The sequence below is a fragment of the Xenopus tropicalis genome, chromosome 2 (assembly GCF_000004195.4).
Source record: "Xenopus tropicalis strain Nigerian chromosome 2, UCB_Xtro_10.0, whole genome shotgun sequence".
NCBI classification, from domain to species: domain Eukaryota; kingdom Metazoa; phylum Chordata; class Amphibia; order Anura; family Pipidae; genus Xenopus; species Xenopus tropicalis.
The window spans coordinates 157,484,051-157,501,695 of NC_030678.2; the positions used below are offsets into that span (position 1 = coordinate 157,484,051).

The window sequence follows — 17,645 nt, forward strand, 5'->3', positions numbered from 1 at the left end:
GCTATACAGGTATAGGATTTGAGCGTCCAAAGGGTGCCGAGATTTAAAGCTGGGCTTGATCGTTCAAGAGGACAGGTTGCATATCTGTACCTATACTTATTTGATTAGACACTAACCCTTCCTTAAGAAATGTGCTTAGGACACCCACTAAGCCCATTTACCTCCACTTTTCCTAAACAAAACACACAGGGGACATCATGGAGTGGGATGTGATCTGCCACTGACAGGAGGGGGTCACATGAAGAACATCATAGCCGGAGTAAAGGTGGCCATACACGGGCTGATTGTAGCTGCCGATATCGGTCCCTTAGACCAATTCGGCAGCTTATTGGCCCGTGTAGGGGCACAAATGACGGGCCTGCTCGACCGATATCTGGCCTGAAATCGGGCAGATATTGATCGGGCATGTTAAAAAATTTAGTTAGATTGGGGACCGCATCGGCTCAATGATGCAGTGCCCGAACCAACTGCACCTATTACCGGGCGTCCTGGGGCCAAAGGACCAAATTAGCCTAAATTCACCTGATATCGCCCACCCGTAGGTGGGGATAACGGGAGAAGATCCGCTCGCTTGGCGACCTCACCAAGCAAGTGGCTCTTAATGTGTATAGCCACCTTTAGGGGCAGACAAAGAGGATAAAATTGGCAGAAACACCAACTTACGATGACGATGGCAAATAATTAAAAAACTTGGCAGTAATAGGACATTCTATAACATAGTAAAAGTTAAATTAAAAGTGAACCACACCCGTAAGGTAAACCACCCCTGCAAGCCACCAACAAAAAAATGACAACAGAATATCATACGGACAAAAGGGACAAGATTGTGATAAATGTTCCCAAGCATCAAGGTCACTGAAAAATTATATTATAAGAGTTCCATGGTCTGTATAAAAGTAATTAGGTGCATTATTCCCTGTATAAGTGACGTAAACACTGCATGGAACAATCTGTCATCCAATCATTCCTACCCTTAAGCTGGCCATACACGTGGTGATCGTCAGATGTGCCACACACCATTCAGGGCTGAATTGGCAGGTAAGGAGGTAGAAACAATAGGATTTCTACCTCCTTCTGCCGATTCAGCACTGAAGGGAGATTTTGATCAGGCGCCTTCTATGGCGCCCGATCAAAATTGTCCAACTGGTCCGATCGGCGAGTCGGCCGATATCAGCAGCTTCCTGCGAGGTTTCGTACGATATTATCGGTGCGTGTATGGCCACCTTTAGCATTCTCATTCTAGGGCCCCTCCCAGATCATAGGAGCACAAGCTTTACAATAAACTACTCTGGATAACTGATTACACAGAAAGATATTCATTACAGCAGATAATAGGCTTTTCCCTTTGTTACATTCCTATAAGTAAATAGTGATTGTTTGTGAGCAGTAAAAGTGCATCTACATACCTCTGTTATCTGCTCTGGTGCAATGTCAGCTGTTTGGTCTGCATTCCCTCCACTATTTCACCCTGTGAAAAGCTGCCAAAGGGTAACCGTGATTTGGCAATATTTCTTTCTGCCGCCAGTCATGTGGCATGCCCTCCATTTCATAACTTGTCAATATTTATTACATTTTTATGGATTTCATTCTTGTTTGGCTGATTTGCCTTTGTTGACTGTGGTTATCAATTCCACTCCGCTAAACCGCCAAGTGCAATCTTATCGTGCAGGAGTAATGTAAACAACTGAACACACAAGACTTTCCCATACTAACCCCCTGTACTTGATTGGTTGGATTGCATGAGATCTGCCCCTACACGTGTAGCTAGCTGAATCCCCGATATGAACATTTAGCATGCAGGTGAGCACACGTATGTGCGAAGTTTCACAGATTTGGTAAGTGTGTACTGCTCAGATTATCCCCACTGAGAGCTCTGTTGGCCCAAATATAAATGAACTACAAAAAGCTCTTATTACTACCCAACCAGCCCTGAGGTTGAGAAGGGACTTTTCTAAGATGCCCCACCTTCCATGGATCTGCTCCTGCTTATGTCAGATGTGGGTGGGTTTGGAAGAGGATCCAGAGCCCATAAAAGCCCGCACTTGATCCAAGTCCTATCTAGATGCAAGGGCTTCAGCCAAAATCCACTGGTAAACTGGGCCAGCCAACAAATCACTGAACTACCAGTATTGACCTATGCATGCCTGTCTTGTCAGCTGACCAAATGTCCAGTTTTAGAAATCAGATCAATTAAGGATCAGATACATTTTGAATGGAGGTATCACACATGAAACCAGGCCCAGACTGGGATTCAAAATAGGCCCTGGCATTTCAAGCAGACAGAGGCCCAAACAGTCCCCACCAGCCCAATAATGACTATATGGCATCTTATAGCAGCCCCTCTGGCATTTCCCAGGATTAAGAGGATCACCAATTGCTAGTCTGGGCCTGCATGAAACTACTGTCAGTCTGGTTGGTTAAATATTACAAAGCTGTCCAACATCACTGGCTCTCGTGTACTGATGCACCAAATCCAGTTTGGGTTCAGCCAACTACCAAACTGTGTCCAAACCCTAATTTGAAAACTCAGCTTTAAAAAACTGCAAACAAAAATCACATTCAGTCTTCCAGAGTTATAAAGTCACATCGTCAAATGTTCAGCCAAACCAAATCCAAACCCTAAAGGTTCAACTGAAACCAGATCCTGCAAAAATTGGTGGGGTTTAGCTAAATCCTGAACCCGTACCGCAGCCAGGTCATGGAATGAGGCAACAAAGTGCGCACAAAGTGACTGTATCCTCTATGTTACGGTCTATACAAGAAAAAGTAAAATGGGTATACTTTCCCTTTCAATATGGCGTCATTCCATTTTTTTATTACTATCAATTTATTCAGTATCAGAAGATGCAAGTTAAATGATGAGCAGCAAACATTTTCCTTAGCTTTTATGGGTTGCTGGTTTCATTTATTCAGCTTTTGATGGGATGCCAGTTTCACAAACAAAAGCCATCCAAGGACCTGCACATTTATTATATCAAACAACTGCCTAGTGCTACAGTGCGGAGAATGATTCCCATTAACTGGCAAACAATGATGCATTGTGTGTCTCCCTAATTAATGACCTAAGCGGCAGAGAACCTGTGGGTTTTCTGCTTTTGCTAAAGACAAATCCCTGCATCCCATAGCCAAAAGCCAAGTGTCAGCTAATCTGAGATATGCAGTTGTACAACAGCAACAGATCTGAGAGCTTGACAGGGTTTTTTGGCTATTGTTATCAAGACGTTCTGCATGTTTAAGGGTGTCCCTAGGACAGGAGTCCCCAACCTTTCTTACTTGTGAGCCACAGTCAAAAGTAAAAAGACTTGGGGAGCAACACAAGCACCATAAAAGTTCATGGAGGTGCCAAATAAGGGCTGTGATTGGCTATTAGGTAGCCTCTATGCACCCTATCAGCTTACAGGGGCTTTATTTGGTAGGAAATCTTGTTTTTATTCAACCAAAACTTGCCCCCAAGTCAGGAATTCAAAAATAACTCCCTGGTTTGGGGGCACTGAGAGCAACATTCAAGGGGTTGGGGAGCAACATGTTGCCCCGGAGCCACTGGTTGGGGATCACTGCCCTAGGACATATATCCTGAATTTTATGCCACTGAAACAGTGCACCCCAACAACTTGCTTTAAATAGATGTGCCCCTGAATGTTTTTAAATTATCTAGTAACCTAAAGGTACACAGCAACTGTCTGTGCCTCGTGCTAATGAATGGTAGTTCTCATAAACTGCGGAAGGGCAATAACATTGATAGCTCCATTCTTTCCTCCAGGTTGCACAGTTGACATAAGGCCTTTCCAATACATTGTGCCAAGCACCTTTTATGCCTGGATAGATCAGAGAAGGTACACATCAATTCCTGATTGGTTAAACTTACATGAATATTTAATTCTGCAAGATCAGAGCTCCAACAAACCAAAGCCATGCCCGCATACCAAAGCCAGCATATTAAGAGCTCAGTGGTTTTATTAGTTCTGTTTCATAGCATTTCCAACATACATAAAATAAAGTGATTTTGAGGGAATTTGTTTTATAATGGCAAAGCCTGGATCAAAGCGAGAGGCCAAATAAGATTCAAGCATCCAAATCCACAGAGAAATAAAAAGGAAATATATAATCAGATCCTATAAAAGTTGGATTCTGATTAACAGCAAAATATATGTTTTACCCAATTCTATAAATTGTAATCTTAAAATGAAACCCCAGCATTAATGGGTAATAAAAAAATGGCTACAAGGGCCATCAGTTGTCTTCAATAGAGAGGTTTTTCTTCTCTCTATGTTACTTGTTTTGTTTAAAGCTACAGTCCCGCCTTCCTCAGAAGCATCTTTGAGGAAGGCGGGACTAGATAAAAGTAGGTGTTGACAAGGCTTTAAAGAGATGCACGCCATTGGCTGCTCACAAACCTGTTGTAAACTGTCTATTGTTCCAGACCTTCAAATGCCAAGGGTAGTCCAGATATACTTTATTCTATAATAATATAATAATTTTATTACATACCACAAAGAGGTTTTTAATGTCATTTCGGTGACCACGGCACATTGTCCAAGGCACCCATAGCAATGAATAGAATTTTTCTTTTATCTTTTGATTAATCTTTCCATTAAAGACGCAAGCTCCTATAACACACTAATAACTACAGTATCCTCTGACCTCGATAGAAAATATGTCTATACACTGTGCTCACCCATAGCCTCTTTCACTTTCTCTTGTGCTTGTCACTCTCAGAATCATTTATGTATAGAATATATGAACCATGCCTTCTTCTGCACTGACAGAGGTTACTTCTGTCCGACACAGCTACCTAACATGATTCAGCAACATTCCCATCTACATGATCCAAAGCGCAAGTGTCCTCCTCCAGTCACCCCGCTGCCGTCCAATTGCAGGCCCTGGTTCAGCATGGAAGTTTCCGTGGCAGATATCAGTATCTGCAGGTAGCTTATTGGATGGGTGCTATGAGCTTAGAACCTGCACTTGATGGCAGCAAAGCAGAACCGTGCAATTTCAGGATGAATTTGCATCAGGTGTAAATTACCGTGCAGTTTGCCTTCACCCTGGCTTTATTAATGCTCAGCTGATAGAAAGTATTACACAGAAGACCACATAAGGCTTATCAAAGGTAATATTCCCAAGCAGTACACTGTTTAGACCTTTAACATGGTGCTGTACACACTTCAAATTCTCTGCTTTAATACCCTGCATTATTATATAGCATAAAATATCAATTAGAATAAAAGGATATTTAAAAGGGAATTCTGGCTTCCAAACCAAAAAATTGTTAAAGAAACTCCTAATATACCTATCGCTACAATCTGTTCCTTCAAAAAGGATGAATAAATATTTTTAAATGCTGAAATCCAGCATTAAAACAGTTGTTCTCTTTCTGCATCATATGAAATCCTGGCAGGGGAGGAGGGACTAAAACACTGATGTTACAAATTGTAACAACGTCTCCACAGCTTACAAACAGAATGCAGGAACTACATCACCCACAATGCACTGCAGTGTGATGTTTCTTTCCTTATTGACATCACGTGTGCAGGGAATTGTGGGATTGGGAGGATGCAGGCTGAGGACAGGTGACTACTGTCTCAAAGTAGCCAGCCAGATCAGCAGGGGAACAGGGGGCAGGCTATAGGTACAATTGTTTAATTACATTAAAAATAGCATATCTATAACTGATATATACTGCAATTTAATATTATAAAATAATAATAATTATAATATTTAAAATTATGTTTTCTTTTCATAAAGCTTAAGTTGCGTTGGGGGGGAGAAATATGATCACATTCACATACACACTTGTGAGTCCTATTCCCCCCATTGTGCTTGTTTCATAGAATAATTGAATCCTAGGAGTTAAACTGACTGCACTCAAGTCTGAATTTCAGTGGCGTCAGAGCTTTGCATTAAGAGGTTGAGCTAAGTCAGTAGAAATGGGATTTAATGGCTCTGGCATATCCATAGTCTACTATAGGATTCTACATTTCCAGTAAAGATAGGCTCATAAGAAAGCTATTTGAAAGATGAGTGGAACATAAAGGAACGGCCTCATAGTGATAAAAAGTGCTACTATTAATTCTTATCTATAACCCAATAAATGTGATTATGATCCATTCCAGCGATTCCATCTACTATAAAGATGCATACTATAAAGTCATGGGCATTTATTAAACTGATCAGTCTGGGGCCCAAATAATGACATTTTGTGTAAAGCGGCCATTCACACAAATGGTCAGTCAGCGCTGTAGCACGTGTCGGGCCCCAAGCAAGAGGATCAGAGAGGAAGAGAAGATTCGTTAGGCTCCTCTTATTTCTGCAAATCTAAATGCCCCATCCATTCATAAAGCAGAGGCGTCAGCACCCTATTCTTTCTCTTCCTATACAGTTCTACATGTCCACAAACATGCATGGATGACAAATGCACAAATGGGGAAGACTTTATTGAAGAATACACTACACTATCTCCTGTAAAGTCAATGGTGTATCTTGTGTGCCATGTGGAGTGCTCCATCGCTAGATCACACATAATCATATAAGAAATCAGATCAAGTAACAGGAGCGCCATATATAGTCTTAGCACGTACATTTTAACTGCAGCACTGTTACGTTCATCTCTTTGTGAGTCTTTTGTTGTCAACACACAAAGCTTAGGCACAGATGTAATTTTGCGACCCCCGTAAATAGGGCAATTGAAGCAATCCTGTCATTCTGCTTGGCTTCAAATTCATCTAATTGCTGACCAACCTCCAAGAGGCCTAGATATACCACTGTGGGTCATCTGTGCTTTTCCCATTTAAATAATTTCAACAGATTTTGACCAATAAGAACTATCAATTGGTTGCCCTACAGAAGAAGACATTAAAAAAAATAATTTTTTTTCTTAAATTTGACTTGCTAAAGATTTGTAATTTCATTTGCTTGTCACACCTTGTTAGGAATTTCCTTTGTTAAACCAATCTGGGCTTGCTTGGTGGCAGCGCCAGTCCTTAAGCTTACCAGGTATCCCCTTTGCGGATTTAAGGAAATAGCCACAAATACAGTATTCAGCCTGAGTCTAGAAATAGACTACATCAGTTCAGAGGTAGCAATCTTCTTTTCATTTGTATTAGCAACACAGTTATGGAGGATACCTCTGTCGCCTATACATTTGAGGGAGAGCATTAATAAATGTTTTGACTGCTCTGGACCCATTTTAATAGAGTCACTATATGCCTATATGATATGGTATTCATAAAAGTACCCCTGGGATCTGCACAGATAATGTTATACTGCCACTGCTGGGCTACTGGGAAGAAAGGATTGTATGTATTCTATATATATATTTTATATAATAGAGACTTATATAGCCTATCCACTCATAGCCTGGTTTAAATTGCTGCAAACAATTAAGGGCATAGGCCTGAGCTGGGTGGCTGCATGGTATAGTTTGGAGGGCACTGATTCAAAATTGGCCCGAAATAATGGGAGTGGATCAAAGTGGATTTTGGGCTGCTCCGAGGCATGGCCAGACATTCAGCTGAGAATACACATGCTAACAGCAGCCAGGTCAATGTATGGACTGTGTCCATGATGTTTAATTGCTGGTATAATGGAAGCACCCCCCCTTATTTGATTGACAGTTGGAGGACACATAGACATTCTCAGCAGAGTAATTATGACAGGTTCAGGCAGTTCACCCTTTCCTATGTTACCTATATACACTATATTACCTATATATCGAATAGCGGTCTCTTTAATTAAATACTAAGCAAAGTCGCAAGGTTCCATCAGTGCCGAGACAGAAAAGTCTTTTGTGACCTGAGTGCACTTTCAGCCATGTTTCATACATCAATGTCTCTACTCAACGTATTCACGTGGAAAAAATTAAACATCAAAAAGCCCAAAGCCTGGCTACAGAGCCCTACCTTTCTGGCTGCACTGCAATGCAGTTCACTATTCCTCAGAGCCAAAAAACACATTCTGCCAGGGGAGCGGAGATTGCTATCTCCTAGGTCAGGGTTTTTTGATCAGAGTTGGAAAAAAAAAATGGACACTGCAGTATTGACCTCATACAGACACAGGGAGTAATCTGCAGTCAGATCTACATTAACCCATTTGTTGTATAAACAGGCCGAAACTTACTTTAAGGAGAGGGGAGGGTTCCCGAAAGTGTAACAATGAACTTTACCAATAACAAAAGTCAATCTCCATTTCATAGTTGATATCATAAATCCCAGCACCAGGGAAGAATTAGGAAACGGTTTTGCTTCTTATACTACAGCCAAAGATGAAAGAATAACAATGTTGTCATTTTAATTAGGTGTCAGACAGGAACAATGCAAGGCTTGATTTATGTTTTACATATAGCTCATCTAAGGTACAGGGAATAGACTATCAAATAATTCGTACCCTATGGGCCTAATGAGAATGGAATGTCAGCCCTCTGGGTAAAGATTATATTGAGGTAATCCAGTCTACTTTTCCATTATAGTTTGACATTCATACGTTGTCTCTTCTCTTTTCTTTCTTCTGAAAACACAGTTTTTTGTTTTTCTTTTAATGGCGCACAATTGCTAAGACAGTCTGAGATCAACAAAGTTAGGAATGCTGAGCCAAAAAGAGACACTTAAAAACAAAAGCAGGTCCATACAAGTCTCTGTGAATCTCTCAAGATCCCCCTGTGCCTAACCAAAGCCCCATCTGATGGGCACAAAGATATCGCGCATACAGGACAAATGCGCGATCAGCGCAATAAAGCCAATAATCTGGCAAAAATGTCTGTTTCAAACTCATGATATATATTACAATCCTATTCCTTCCATTATGTGATCGTTGCCATTGACTATGCCCTTTATTTAAGCTTTAAAAAAAATATACTAAGCATTTACAATATCTCTTGGATAGTGAGCTTAAGCTGTCCTTCGGGATCTTATTTTCCAGCTATGGTTACAAAACAAGATGGAAGACTAAAGCTGAAGCTCCCTATAAGCAGAACAGTCAGATATTCCCATATTTGAGTATCTACACATTGCTGAGACTTTAATCTGAATGGTCGCCAGTTGTCCCTCATGCCACATTACTAGTAACTTTGCTTGAAAAAAGACATGTGTATAGAATATAACCTGGGTGGGAAAAAATCCTTCCTGATTCCAACATGGCAATTAGATCAGTTCATGGATCAACTCTAGATAAGACCTATTATCCCACTGCTACTATAGGCACCATCTCTTCTTACTAAACCCTGCTATCCCACAGCCCCAGTCCCTTCCCAGAGGCTATTATCCCACTGCTACTATAGGCACCATCTCTCCATACTATACCTGCTATCCCACAGCCACAGTCCCTTCCCAGAGGCTATTATCCCCCCCACTGCTACTATAGGCACCATCTCTCCCTACTATACCTGCTATCCCACAGCCACAGTCTCTTCCCAGAGGATATTATCCCCCCACTGCTACTATAGGCACCATCTCTCCCTACTATACCTGCTATCCCACAGCCACAGTCCCTTCCCAGAGGCTATTATCCCCCCCACTGCTACTATAGGCACCATCTCTCCCTACTATACCTGCTATCCCACAGCCACAGTCCCTTCCCAGAGGCTATTATCCCCCCACTGCTACTATAGGCACCATCTCTCCCTACTATACCTGCTATCCCACAGCCACAGTCTCTTCCCAGAGGCTATTATCCCCCACTGCTACTATAGGCACCATCTCTCCCTACTATACCTGCTATCCCACAGCCACAGTCTCTTCCCAGAGGCTATTATCCCCCCACTGCTACTATAGGCACCATCTCTCCCTACTATACCTGCTATCCCACAGCCAGTCCCTTCCCAGAGGCTATTAACCCCCACTGCTACTATAGGCACCATCTCTCCCTACTATACCTGCTATCCCACAGCCCCAGTCCCTTCCCAGAGGCTATTATCCCCCCACTGCTACTATAGGCACCATCTCTCCCTACTATACCTGCTATCCCACAGTCCCTTCCCAGAGGCTATTATCCCCCCACTGCTACTATAGGCACCATCTCTCCCTACTATACCTGCTATCCCACAGCCCCAGTCCCTTCCCAGAGGCTATTATCCCCCACTGCTACTATAGGCACCATCTCTCCCTACTATACCTGCTATCCCACAGTCCCTTCCCAGAGGCTATTATCCCCCCACTGCTACTATAGGCACCATCTCTCCCTACTATACCTGCTATCCCACAGCCCCAGTCCCTTCCCAGAGGCTATTATCCCCCCACTGCTACTATAGGCACCATCTCTCCCTACTATACCTGCTATCCCACAGTCCCTTCCCAGAGGCTATTATCCCCCCACTGCTAATATAGGCACCATCTCTCCCTACTATACCTGCTATCCCACAGCCCCAGTCCCTTCCCAGAGGCTATTATCCCCCCACTGCTACTATAGGCACCATCTCTCCCTACTATACCTGCTATCCCACAGCCACAGTCCCTTCCCAGAGGCTATTATCCCCCCACTGCTACTATAGGCACCATCTCTCCCTACTATACCTGCTATCCCACAGCCCCAGTCCATTCCCAGAGGCTATTATCCCCCCACTGCTACTATAGGCACCATCTCTCCCTACTATACCTGCTATCCAACAGTCCCTTCCCAGAGGCTATTATCCCCCCACTGCTACTACAGGCACCATCTCTCCCTACTATACCTGCTATCCAACAGTCCCTTCCCAGAGGCTATTATCCCCCCACTGCTACTACAGGCACCATCTCTCCCTACTATACCTGCTATCCCACAGCCCCAGTCCCTTCCCAGAGGCTATTATCCCCCCACTGCTACTATAGGCACCATCTCTCCCTACTATACCTGCTATCCCACAGCCCCAGTCCATTCCCAGAGGCTATTATCCCCCCACTGCTACTATAGGCACCATCTCTCCCTACTATACCTGCTATCCCACAGCCACAGTCCCTTCCCAGAGGCTATTATCCCCCCACTGCTACTATAGGCACCATCTCTCCCTACTATACCTGCTATCCCACAGCCACAGTCCCTTCTCAGAGGCTTTTAACACCATTGTAACTATAGGCACACCTGAATACGTGGTGCATATTGAACTTTTCAGCACTCTTTCTACATACAACACAATGTGCTGTGAATTAAACTGTGGCAATTATGTACACTTTGCAGTAAATCTTCCTTGTTTCAAAAGAGTTTGTGGCTAAGGAAATGTAAAAATGTAATCATTGTCCCCTTAAGAGTGTGTGTTACATACAGTATTACTGCAATCTCAGCATACCTGCATGGGAAATAATATTAAGCAAATATTGCCGCCGCAGCATCCTGTGAGTCACTTGTACTACACGCAGCAGTAAGCTGGTCGAATCGGCCACAGGGGACAGAGCTGCACTATACGCTGCTACACAGAAGATAATGCCACAAACCCATACTTCCGATTCTCCAGTTAAGAGGGATAAATGCATGTAATGTGACATAAGGACAATTTTGGGTTTGCTGTGCAACTAGGGACAGCCACTAGAAAATCTCACAGACCTTGGGCCACAGATAAAAGTTTAGTAAATCAACCAGAAAATATGTGGCTAACAAAGCTAATCTTGACATTCAGGCCACCTTGCCACTGCTCTAAGCCCTCCGCCAGGGGCCAGACCCACAGTTTGGGAACTACCCCATCTACCCTTACCCTAAAATTTTATAGGGGGGCACAGTCACCCTGGCCCCACTTTTTTTTTCTTTTGACACATCACCTGACATGACCTGCATGAAGCGCGTCAGGCATTCAAACTTACACATGGTAAAAATTTCTTTCAGGTATTCCCTACAATGTGGGTCAGTCCTAGAGATTCAAAATAGGCCCTGGCATTTCAAGTACACAGAGGCCCAAACAGCCCCCCATAGGCCAAATACATAGCAAGTGTCTATGGCATCTTACAGCAGCCCCTCTGGCATTTGCCAGAATCCACAGATTGCCAGTCTGGGCCTGATGTGGGGTGCCTATAGCAACCGTCCAGCTTGTCATCCTCCTAGCTCTGCCCTTCAAGCCTTTGGCTAACACTGGTTACTGTGTTGAGTGCGGCACATACAGCGTATTAAGGGGCACAGCAATAATCATGAAGAACCCGAGGCTGCGTGATTAATCCGAGGTGCCAGGCAGGTGATAGGCAGAACATATTTACACCTCTGAAGTGTCAGTATTTCGCCTCGCTAATAAAAGTGCCGCTAATCCAGCATTCAGTTCTAAAGAAAGAAGCTGCCAATCTCCAGCAACAAACAGGAAAAGTAAGTAGCGCTCGGCATTCCAACAACACAACAACATATTGCAGGTGGGGACATTGTGTGTTTTGGACCAAGTTTCTGAGTGGGGAACTAAAAGCGCAAATTAACATTAAATGCTATTTTATATCCCCCTTGGACAAAAAAAAAAAAATGAATTACGCCCCAGCTTGCGCATTTCTACAGAGTATAGAACTTAATGGAACAAGCAAATGTAGGAATTTCACTCATGGTGTTGCTGTTGAAACTGAACCTGCTGAAATTTAAATTTCTTTTGTGATTAAATAGAATTGCTACAGCAGCAGGGTAGCTATAGAGGAAACAAGCTCTGTGACTGCTGGAGGGCCCCCCAAGGTATAGAAAGTTATAGGGGGTTTCTCTTTCACAAGGTTTAGTTGGGTCCTAAAAGGTGTGTGGCCCAGTTAGAGTTCTGCACAGGCCTAGTTGGACCCATGCAGGATTCTAAACTGGACCTGGCAAGCAGCATTTCAACCTGAACCCATTAACTCACACTTCGGTATCTTTGCCTTCTACCTGATCGTCCCAAATCCCAATACAAAAGTATGCAACTTCACCCCCCCCCCCCCCAGCATGCACCAAACTCTAGAGATCCCAGGAAGTTACATCAATATATAAGGGAAGTGACATCACATCTGGGCGGATCTGCCAACAGAGAGACAAATTTGACTCTTTTATATCCCAATAAATGAGAAGCCCACTTTTAGTTACTGATACAGATAGTTACAGATCGAGTCCTGGCTGGGATCAAACCTGGGAACCTCTAGCTGGGGTCCTGGGTTTGATTCCAATTAGGGCACCATCTGCGAGAAGTTGAACAGCATTTCCTAGAGGTCTGGCCATTCAAATCTTCATGTTACAATAATGTACTAGGGAATCTGTACATACAGCTCCAATATAAAAAAAACTATTTAAAATTTACAGTATCGCTTTAAATGAAGAAAGAATAAACAGTTATTGGACCCTGTGCCCTCACCCTTGGTGGTAATACGACAGCTCAGAACACGTGCGTGCTATAGGGCAGGGGCAATAAAACGGAAACTGTCCCAGGTTTCTGTGTGCTGAGACGCTCCAAGCTATACTGCAATACACTGCAGCAGAGAGAGGGAGCTATGAAAAGCAGAGCGAGTACCAAAAATCAGCGCGGCACGCCAAGCCTTATTTAATCCCCTGGGCAAGAAATGCTGCATCAAACCAGCGCCCATGCCACACACCAGGCAGCCGAGGTCACCTCTCCATTTGGCTGTGTCTTTCTGCAGGGACCTGCCTTTTTTTAATGCTGTGCATGCAGTAGTTTTGCTGATGCAAGGGGCCCGCCTCTGGCAGAGAGAGAATGACTCTTCTTTCAAGGAGACTGTCCCAAAAGGCAGCCAGGAGATACTGGCTGCCACCTATGCCTTACAATAAATGCCATTATGATAGTCACTATATTTATATTATTGCAGGGATCATGCTACAGAGCTCTACATGGCACCTGGAAGGCCCACCCATGACTGTTTATCAAGGAGACACTAACTTTGGTGCAATATTTGCAATATTTTAGCACTGCAGTGTGCCAAGGGGGCAATGTGAGCATTTCATAAACTAGGGCCACTGCCATACTGCACCACTGCTCAGCCATTAGCTCAGTATTGTAGAGGGCTCCTCTAGTGTCTTATTGCTATTATAGACTGTTAACTCTTCAGGGCAGGTACTGAATTCCATCTGAATCAAGAGTTTGCAGGACTTATCTATGTGTAATTACATTTCATGGAGTTAAACTTCATGATCAAGGTCAGTGCATCAGATATGAGCAAAATCACTTACAACAATTTAAAAAACAAGGGTAGGAACAGAACGGGCCCTGCTCAGATGAGCTTACACTCTAATCTACCCATACACACAAATAGCCAGGCTACCCTGATACTCACAGCCAACAGTCATTTGTTGGTGCAGCTTTTAGTTCTAGTCCTGAAGATTAGACTGAAGTGTATTAAATAACCAAGCAAATTCGGCACATGTGGTTGGCACAGCTATTCCGCTGCCAGCTTGCCTTCCTGGCACACACATACACTATATACCCTGCGGGGATAAGATGAAACAGATCAAAGCAGTGTAAAAGGATTTGTAATTTCCTATATGGGGGGAGGGGGCAATGCGCCTCGGGGTAAATGTTATACAAAATAACTAAATATTTATTCCAGTTTCCCAGTTGCCTGATGGTCTTTTGGCCCCCAATCCCCCCATGCAGTGTAAACACAGGCAATTTGTCATTTATCAAAGACAAGTTTGTAGCTACCATTATGCACCCCCCAGCCACTGATGTTATCTGGGTTATTAATTATTTGTGACATGTAGGATTAAGGATATTTTCACAGTGGCAATTACTTAAACCAATTACCAAAAATACAGATGTAAAATGCAGAGAGGAGCCATTATAGCCTGAAGCACAGAATTTTTATTTTTTTATTTTCTCCCCCCAGTGCTGCAGGGCTGCAGGTAAGAGAAACCCCTCCAATAAATCGCTGCCTCTGGCACAGCCTGGTCTGCCTGTACAGGATACATGTCACAAACTCCTGGCTCTACATCTGGACTTGAACTACAGCTCCCAGTATGCAACGCTGGTGCAGAGTGATGTAGTTCAGTAAAAGCTTGGGAGACACAGGTTAAAGGTTTCCTGGTATAAAAAGCATGCCAGCAGAACAAGGAAATCAGCAGCGCCGGTCATAATACTGTGACATTCCAATATTACGGAGGCGGCCTTTAGAATTTTATGGTCTTGCGTTCAGCACATTTAACACATTCACTGCTGGCTTAGGCAGAGAGGAAAACGTTATTTTCTCCAGTTGCCCAACATGGGAGGGTGCAGGTGCTGGAGGGGAGGTATGCAGACAGAATGCAGAGGGAGGGAAAGGGCTGGGCACCTAAACACTGCGCTGGAGGGCACACAGTAAGGATAACCGTGCCAGCCGTGCTGCTTTCCTTAGGGACACATTCCATTTTATTAACACTGCCATTAACCAGTTCCTTGCTCACATCACACTCTGTTACCAAGGACATGCCAGTTTAACCTCTTCCCTGCTAGGAGAGCTTATTGCCAGGAGGCATACACTCTTGCACCACCAGATTAACAGCTTTCCTACCAAAGAGCCTGCAACAATCTGCCAGCACTGCCACTTTGCCCAAGTGCCACCCCCCAGCATTCAGCATCTCCTAGCTTTGCGCACCAACCATTTCCCTCCATGAGATAAACTGATTTTTTTAATAAATACCAGCTTTCACCACCAACTTAACCTCTCACTTGCCAGAGACACGGATAACAATCTGGCCCGTGCCAGTTTCCACCAGATTAACTACTCACTTGCCAGAGCCAGTTATACCAATTTGACTAGTGCCAGCTTTCACTATTGAATTTATTGTTCCATCAACTCTCAGAGGCACATGCCACCAACAGTTTTAACTCTTCTTCTGCCCGCCAGCATATGCCACCTTTCAACATTAATTAAATGTTGCCTGCCATCTGACATATGCCACTTTCCCCTATTCAATTAACTGTTTCCCTGCCAGCAATAGCATGCCACTTTCTCCTATTACATGAACTGTTCCAATGCCAGCAATACTATGCCACTTTCTTCCCCTGCCAGCATTCACATGCCACCTTCTCCCATAAAATGAACAGTTCCGCTGCCAGCGGATCCATGCCACCTTCTATTAATTAAGCCTTCCCCTGCCAGCAGACACATGCCACCTTCTACCATACAATGAACATGCGACCTTTAATCTCTGAATTAACTGTTCCCCTGCCGGCAGACACATGCCACTAAGGTGCAGGGGATTTCCAGTTCTAGACCACCTGGAAGGCTGCAGGTTGGACAAGTCTGGCTTTAACTTAAACACACAGAACAGCTGCCAAGCTCCATGATATCCGCTGTGTCCCGTATCTAGCGTTGCCCCCACCCGGGGCCCTCCCTGGGGATGCCCTCTCTAACAATCGCCGATCGCTGCCTGGAGCTGTCCCATCCGGCCGGCAGGCAGGGAGGCCAATCCGGAGCGCTTTAGGACCTGCGGGATTGAGTGCCGCTGTGCCGGCGGAGGGAGGGAGAAGGGCGGAGAGGCCGAGACACCTGCTGGGGGCGTGTAGCCGGCCGATATATACACACACACGCCGGATCCCTGCTCCTTGCCCAGTGGGCAGCGTCGCAGCCGGTAATGTGTCTGTCCTGCGCCCGTAACCCCAATCACTCACAGCTTCTCTCCCTAAAACCCCGGCTGCGCTTTCCGGCAAACTCACCTTACTGATCTTATGAAAACTCCCTGATACTTTGTCGCACTGCATGAACAGCTGCAGTTCATTCAAAGTGCGGGAAACTGGTTCAGTCGCAAAGCTGAGGACCCCACCTATCCCAGACTTATAGCCCCCCGTTAGCTGGAAGTCAGCTCCCCTGCCCCTGTGGCTTTCCCTAAGGCAGAGCTTCCCTACACTGTGGGGTTGGCCCTGCAGCAGCGGCAGGGGGGTCTCAGCCTTAAGGCCAGTTAGGGTGAAAACTTGGGGGGGGGGGGTTGTTTATACATATACCTTAAAGTCCAGCTTCAATGTCTGTTAGTAATTTGGAGTAAAAACTAATTTTTTTGTTCTACATATTCTTGGAACTATGGCTAAAACCCTGACTCTCTAATCTTCTTATAAATTAAAGGGGGCTCTGACCAAAGGTTGGACCTGCTTGAATGGAAAAAGTCCAACTTCCCTGAATGATGGAGAGATGCCTGCTCATTCCTGTGCCCTTGGTCCCTCATCATCATCATCTCTATAAGAAACACCATACAGTAGGACTGGGGTCCACATTTAGCAAACTAATTCCTGAATCCTGGGGGCCACTCACTGTGTGTAATCATTATGCCCCCCCAGCCCCCTGACATGGAACATGAATCTTATCTGCACTTTACTCTATACAGCTTGGAAAGTGTTAAAAATGAAAATACAGTTTTCAGGTGGGTTTTGACCCTGGCACAGTTAGATATTGATGCCCCCACCCCTCTGCAGGGGAATATTAAATACATTTTCCCCAGCACTGCTTTGCAGGGATCTCATTTGGGTCTGGCCCCTGCCTGAATGCAGCAATGCAGAACAAAATTTCTCTCTCTCTTCTTCAGCTTGGGAAGGAGTTAAAAGCATATGGGTGGGGGGGTTGCGCCCTCCAGTCTCCAGCTCCTAATGCTGAGTCACAAATAGCACCCTATAGAATGAAATCCAAGGCATGCTCTTTAAAATTAGTCCTGTGTCTTTATCCATCCATACAGCAGATGGGTCCTTGATGGTATAACTGCAATCACACAGGAATTTGGGAAAAGCAAATGGCAAACCATTTGTGCTGCTCATGCTATAACCCCCCAGGGGCCACACCTTT

General features: G+C 44.3%; 1 protein-coding gene across 1 annotated transcript in view; it reads right to left on the reverse strand.

Annotated features, from left to right (window-relative positions):
• The window catches only part of fgf9 (fibroblast growth factor 9), a 38,593-nt gene that overhangs the window by 19,175 nt on the left and 1,773 nt on the right, over positions 1-17,645 (reverse strand). The gene's annotated exons all lie outside the window — the stretch shown is intronic.